The sequence below is a fragment of the Motacilla alba genome, chromosome 5, assembly GCF_015832195.1.
Source record: "Motacilla alba alba isolate MOTALB_02 chromosome 5, Motacilla_alba_V1.0_pri, whole genome shotgun sequence".
Lineage (NCBI taxonomy): Eukaryota > Metazoa > Chordata > Aves > Passeriformes > Motacillidae > Motacilla > Motacilla alba.
In genome coordinates this window covers 45532166-45539447 of record NC_052020.1, presented here as the reverse complement: position 1 = coordinate 45539447, position 7282 = coordinate 45532166, and positions in this window count along the sequence as shown.

Below are 7282 nucleotides of genomic sequence, written 5' to 3'. Positions count from 1 at the left end.
TCTAGTATACAATGTTTTACCTGAGTCCATGGAATTGCTGATGTATGGTATGCAAGAACCAGTTTCCTGGTTTCCAGTCCATCATGGATTTCTTATTAGTTTTAGAGGCTATTAAGAGGCTTATTAGCCCCTTTTTTGGAGCTTCTTCGTCCAAGCCATTTGCTTTGTGATCCTGCCTGTTGTTAAGAATGAAGTCCACATAGCACAATCTAATATTTCAGGATATTTTATGTTTAAAAATCTGAGTCTGTTGCAAGAACACTTTGCCAAATTAAAATAAAAGAATAAAATACTGTCAGACCCCCTTAATAACTGGGTATGTCCCTTCAACATATTTCTTTCTACTTGTCAGCTGGAAAGGATAAAATGTGGCAGGTTTTTCCATTTGACACACAATAGGCTCTGAGTGACTTGTTATGTAAATTACATTTCATTTAAGTTCAACTTTGGAGTAAAGAAAGACTAAGTAACTATCTAAATGAAGAAGGAAATTTTCAGGTTTGTGGGAAATAGTATTCTATGAATGAGACCCCACTAGCAGAGACACTTCAGTGTGGTGCAGGGGCTGATTCAGAAATCTGACCAGAAAGTGTCATGTGTCATGTATTTTTAATTGAAAAACACCAAACTTGAAGTGCAGCAGGGAAGAAAAAGTCTCCTTTCAAAAAATAAAGTCTCACATCTCACAGTCCAACCACAATAAATTAAGCCAACAACTTTAGAAATATATCTGAGTCTTTCATAAAGCTGTGTTACTAAAAGGTTGTTGAGACAGGCTTTTTTTCTGAAAAATCTTTCATGAACCTGCTGCACAAGCCCTTTTCAAATAAGAAAGTGTACTTCCCTGAGGACATAGGCATTAGACAGCACAGCAAAACTGCACATTTTGCTCAGCATTATCCACAGACCACCAACAAGTTCCTTCCCCCTTCATATTTGCCTGTCTAACACCCTTCCCAGGATGTCCATGATGACAGTGGGGGATAAGGGGAGGCAGGCAGAGGCAGGGCGCAGTGCATGCTCCAAATTTGCTGTTGTTTCCACTGCAAGTATCACTCAATATTTACTGGCAGGTAGTGCTGTGTATGTGAGGCTTTACCATGTAGAGTGGACAAGGCTACCAGTCAGAGCAACTGGCAAAGATTTAGTACCATTTATCATAATTCATTTAGGTCAATGGTGAGACTCTTTTTGACCTCAGTGGAGCCAAGATTTCACTACAGACAGTCGAAGTCTGATCAGAGCAATTCTACATGAGACAACGCCTGAATTATGAGCAGAAACCAGCTAAGAATCCTTCTTGAACAGATGAAAGAAATAGTGAAAATATTTGGACCAATGCCCACAAAGGCAAGGGTTTGGTCATGCACCCTGCAGACTGGGAATTTATGAATTTCCACTCAATCCCGCAAAAATAATCATTGAGTGGCATTTGGTAGATTATTTAACCTCCATCTAATGCAAGCTTTTCACCAATAAAGTGGGAATTGTAGAATCTGGGCACATAATTTAAAGCTCTGAGGACTAACAACAGGACTTGAACCAGGCCTGGTGCTGGGGAAGGGCTACATGGGATTTCTTCAAGCCATGTCTTTAGTCAGTACCATGCTGTGGAGATGCAAGTTTTGCAGATGATTTATAAATACCTGTACATTTCAATTTGTAGAGAAGGCAACTCTGCGTATACCCAATCTTGCAACCAAATTCAGGCACCATTATGTTAGCATCACTACCTAATCTGGTTTTCATTTACCATTTAATAAAAAGTCATACTGAAAGCTCCACTTTTGCTACCATTCCCTTTCAGACTCTTTGTGGTTCATTTTGCCAGCATAGTCTAAATGTTTGAGATTGTGTATGCAAAAAGGAATTGCAGCTGAGAAAAATATTAAAAACACCTTGAAAAGCCCTGATTCATTATTAATTTTTTTTTGCCACAGAACAGTCAAAAATAAGAAAATATTAGAAGCTGAAGTTGTGGTTTTAAATCTCAATTTCAATCTTTATTAACACATCAGATACAGATTTTTGCGAGACAGTGGTCCATGGTCCACTGAAATGAAATCTTTAATGGGGTTCAGCTGAACCCTTAAAGTATGTATTTTCCATGCTTTGCAATGGACACTTAGAGCTCAACACCAGACAGCACTCTTGTCTTCCCAACTGGTTTTGTTTATCAAAAGAGCTCTCCCCTTGATAGTTTAGAAATTACTGTGAATCCCACAGTCATTTTCCCTGTCATTTATTTTTTGGTCTGAAATGGGTATTAATCTGGTATAAAATAATCAGACTCAGTTGCTTGAAGTTACTTGCTAGTATAAATTCTCCATATCTCACTGAAGTCCACGACTTGATTTTTCCTGCAATTACAACAGTGTGATTTTACTGATGCAAGTGGAGAGCTGTATCTGGATTACCAGGAGACCTGCAACAGTGAAAAAGGATTTCTCACTGATCTAAATGAAATGCAGAGCCAGATTAACACCACTGACAACAACTAGGTTATACATGCATAATGACACCCCCATCAGTCACTCTGATCTACACCCTCTACATAACAATACATCTCTGTCATTATATTTCACTAATGTATTATTAAAATACTTTCTATAGTATATAAAGCAAGAATGAAAACAGTATGATGTGCAGGGCACCTAAAGATTTTAATTAGCTGAATATTATCATTAATAGTCTTGATCCTAGAAAATTATGGGAAGATCCCCTTTTTTCTCTCTCAGAGCTTTAAGCCCTCCATCTTACTCCTCTTTTGTCAACAACACTGAGTGAATACCCAGAAGTAGGTCAGGATTGCTAATATCCAAGGATACCATGTTTCTGTGGTTACCTTAGTGCTCTCTCCCTTTCCCCCTCCCTCCCTCACTGGAGCCAAAGCACAGCCCCCAGAGCATCGCTGCATCGCTCCACGCCAGGGCTGCCTCACCCCCTCCAAGCGCGCTGCTCCTGACTCACACCCACGCTCCCACACGGAGCGTGCACCGCAGCCCCCGGCTAGGAGCCAAACCTGGGATGCCTGTGGAAGGAGCTGGGAGCTGCAGGGTGCCGAGGCCAGGTGCCCTCTGTGTCTGTCAGGCTGGCTGTTCTCTGCCTTGCTGCATCAGCAGCTTCCCTGGATGACGGACAGCAGGCAGTGCGAGAGCTGCCAGAGACCTGTACCCTGGGATCCACGGCCCAGCTGCACCTGATGGGGTGCTGGATGGGATGGCAGCTACGAGGACACCCCATCAGCCCACAACACCACCCAGAGCCAATCAGGGAAATTAAGTGTGGTTCTTCTGTGTCACTGCAGCCCTGATGCCCTCATGCGTGGCTGACTGAAGGGGATGTTTATCTTCCAGGCATTCCAGATAGGATGACATAAAATAGACTGGGGCTGTGGACATGGAAACAGAGAGGCAAAGCTTAAGGCATAAACACAAAGCAAATCAAACTGTGGCAGCTGTGTACAAAACGGGCCAGCTCTGCATTTGAAGGTGTGAGAAAGGAGCAAGCAGGCTGTGCTCAGAAAGACAGGCTTGTGAGGTGTGACAACTTTTGCTAAAAGTGGGGCTAGGCCACAAGAACTTAAGGGCTCTGCATTGATTCACATTTGGGCAGGCTTTGTTTAACTGGGATGTTCTTTCCCAGCTTTGTGACAGGACTCATGGAGTGGTAGAAGTAAAACAAGCAGCCTGGCACCTGTGGTTCATTTTCAGCAGTCTTATGAAGTACTATGTCTATTAAACTTGCTGGCTCTAAATTTGGGACATATTTGGCCTTATTTGTTGTTGACACCAAGGTTCATGCCAACCAGCTCTCCTGTCAGGCTATTCAGGAAGCACCCTCAGCAATGGGAGACACGCTGGACCAAGCAAACCAGTTTGCAGGGTTTGGATTAGAGCTCCTGCTGGTGCAGACCTGCACTGCCCAGCAGCAGATGTTTTAGGACCATATGACTTGAATTACTGAATCCAGCCCCGATTGCAGACTTCATGCAATACTTGTTTAATCCAGAAGGGTCCAGACAGCATCTACTCTACATCAAGTGGTTCTCAGCACTATAGCAGCCACCCTCTGACAGTACTTGCCAAGAACTGTGTGTGAGTTTTAACCATTTTAGGTACCTGCTGAGTGCCAGATTTAAGGAACATTCCACATTGACTATTTAACGCTTCTCTTCTGTCCAATTTTCCCTCAACTCATATAACCTTTATATCTGCCTTCCTGTTGTTGTCAGCTCAAAAGAATACCCTTGGAAGTTACTCTTGATTGAAACTGAGGCTGTAAGCATTTTAAATTTTAATTACAATTATTCACCAGGTGAATGGGAGGATCTCCAGGATTTGGGCTAACTGCTCTGCAAATGTGTAGAGAGATCCATTAGCTTTCTACCTGTGAACTGATAACAAAGCATGTAATCAGATAAAGTGGGTGGAATACAAAGCTTTTAGCTCTGGTGGATACATAAGCTGCTCATGGAATTCTAGGCAACAAAACACCACTAAGTTATAACACAAACCATCAACTCTCACCCAATACCATCGGCAGCAAATCAGAAAGGTTGTGTTTGACTGAACCTTTATGAAAGGAGTTTAATCATCATCTGACAAACAGAGAGGTGAATTAGAATTTCATTCAGAAATAATTAGTTCTGTTAAAAAGAGAATTATTTTTAGTTTCTCTTTTAAATTTTTCTCATCAGCTGCAGCTTACAACTATTGTTTCTTATTATGCTTTTCTCCACTAAATTAAAGCATTCTTTAGTACCTGGTATTTTCTTACTGTGAAGTTAAGACACACCATAATCAGAATATTTCTCAATTTTCTTTTTGATAAGCATAACAGATTAAGTATTCCAAGATTTTAATAGAAAGCATTATATCAAATTATAATCCTATTTTCTCAAAATATTCTTGGAACATTTTTCTGCAACTTCATCATTTTTACAACATTCTGTTGAAAATGTGGACACCCAAGCGTAATCCAGCAACCCACTTGAAGTATCCTCAATGCCATTTGCAAAGGAAAAATATGCACTTTCTTGTTTTTCTCCCTACTCATCCAAGAATCACATTCAGACCTCCTTTTATATTAAGGTCTGTTATCTAATGAGTTGCCAAGCCAATTCTTTATGGAGTTTTATCTATAAATTGTCCAGATACACTGATTTAAATTGATAGCTAAATGACGTACACCATTTGGCATCTCCAGCTCCTGAAAGTCCAGTAGTCAGTTCAAGGGCTCATTTTTCCATCCATATGCCCATAACATACAGAAATGCAATTGTACATGCCTGTCTGTCTGTCTGTCCTCTCTCAGGTCATGCAGTCCATTTTCCCCACGATGCCCCAGAACATTCCGTATCTCTGTTTTCCAAATCTGTACATACAATCTGTAGTGCTAATGCAGCTTTTCAGTTTGCCTGCTTCTGGCATTACACACAGTGTCTGTGATTCAGCCAAGATTTCCAGAGAGGATGCTATAGGCTGCCCATGCACAGAGCGTGGGGTAATCCTCTGAGCCCAGGAGGACATGGTGAGCAGGGAAGGAGGCACCCTTCATACAGAGAAACACTGTGAGGAAACTGGACTGAGGGCAAAAATGTGTAGCAGCAGCAGCAGAAAAAATGGGCAGGGGAGAGGCAGACAGGGAGGATTTGCTGTGCTGGTTGCCTTTTTGCATAAACTTGTCTTTTTTCCCCACCATCAACCTCTGTTCTTCAGCTTGTCACTTACTGTACTACCTTTTCCTCCACCCTACTTTCCCCTACAATGTCCTTTCTCCTGCTCCCTTTTATTCCCAGTTGACTCATTCTGACTTAGACTCACCCTCCCCTGCCAAAGCTCCTCATGGAAACAGCATTCCTCCTGCTGCTTTCACAGCCCTCTTTTGGGTCCTGTGTGTCACCTCCTTGTCCCTAGTCCTCCTCCTCCAGGGGATTAGAATCTTTCTGGGGCAGGGACTACTTGGAGCTGTGTTCACCCAGTCCCTTGAGCAACTGGGCCCCTGTGCTTGCTAATTTTATTTTAGCTGCTCTCCTAATAAATGTGACTAATCGCAGTAGCACTGTGATGTCTAGTAGGAGAGACTGATGAAATAATTGTGTAGTGGGGATGAAGCAGCCAGGCTGATGGTGAAGCAGAGCAGGCATTAGCTGTACCAGCCTTACATAACACTGCAGGCTGAGTGAGAAGCACCCAGAAGGAACTCACTTATCTCACCCCTTCCTCCCCCTTTATTATGAAAAAGAAAAAAAAAAAAAAAAGGAAAGAAAAAAAAGAAACAAAATAGTTGTATTTCCTTTACTGCTGCCACACGCCTGGGTGCAGGTCCCTGGGCTGGCAGTGGGGCAGCAGGGACAGCTGCCACTCTGCGCCAGCTCAGGACTCGCTCCAGCTCTGATCCCACACAGTTTGCTGGGCACAGACTCAGGTGCCACTGTTAAAAAATGGTTCTCTGCCTTCTGATTCACGATGGCTTTTTTTCCACCTTGCAATAGATGTGAAATATAATTTGAGTTTCAATATATAGCTGGGGGGGCTTTCTTCTTTTGTTAATTAGTTATAACCCTTGCCTGCACTGATGCTCATGTTGCTTTAGGTGGCTGATATCTGCTAACCACCTTTCTGAAAGATCACAAAAGCCCCATGAAAATGAGAGTGGGGAGATGGACGGACGGAGGGATGGATGCATGAGGGATGCCTCTATTACAAGGAACAAACACAGAGAGCTTGGATTAGGGTGAACAGCTGGTGCGGATTCAATAATCAACTGCTCTGAAAGAAAAGCCTGTTTTTTCTCATCTCATGGTATTAGAGAACAGGATACCAGAGCTGCCAACCTTACAATTGAAATCTGCCCACACAGAATAGCAAATTCCCCTTGGCTTGCATTTAAATGCTCCTGGCTCAATTATAACTCCATACAGTCTTTAATGCATACGTGTGGTCTGCATATTATCCTGCAAACAGGGCACTGCACTGCTTCTCTCAGCATGTCTCTGCCTTCATTTCAACTCCAAAGGGAGGGACAGGGCAGGGGGAGAGAAAGGAGGACAGAGCTTATCGAGTTTACAGCTGCTGCTGAGAATATTGGTTTGATTTTCACTGCTGCTTGGGATTTATTTCCACAACAGGCAGCAGGTTGGGGTGGTGAGTGTTGGTTTAGCAGACTTAGGGGGTCATTCTGGTCATTCTTCAGGGCAGCCCTATGGGAGTAGCACTCCCCTCCAAGGAGCCAGCTTGCAGCTGGGAGCCCTCCTGGTGAGCTGTGGCGTGAGCAAGGG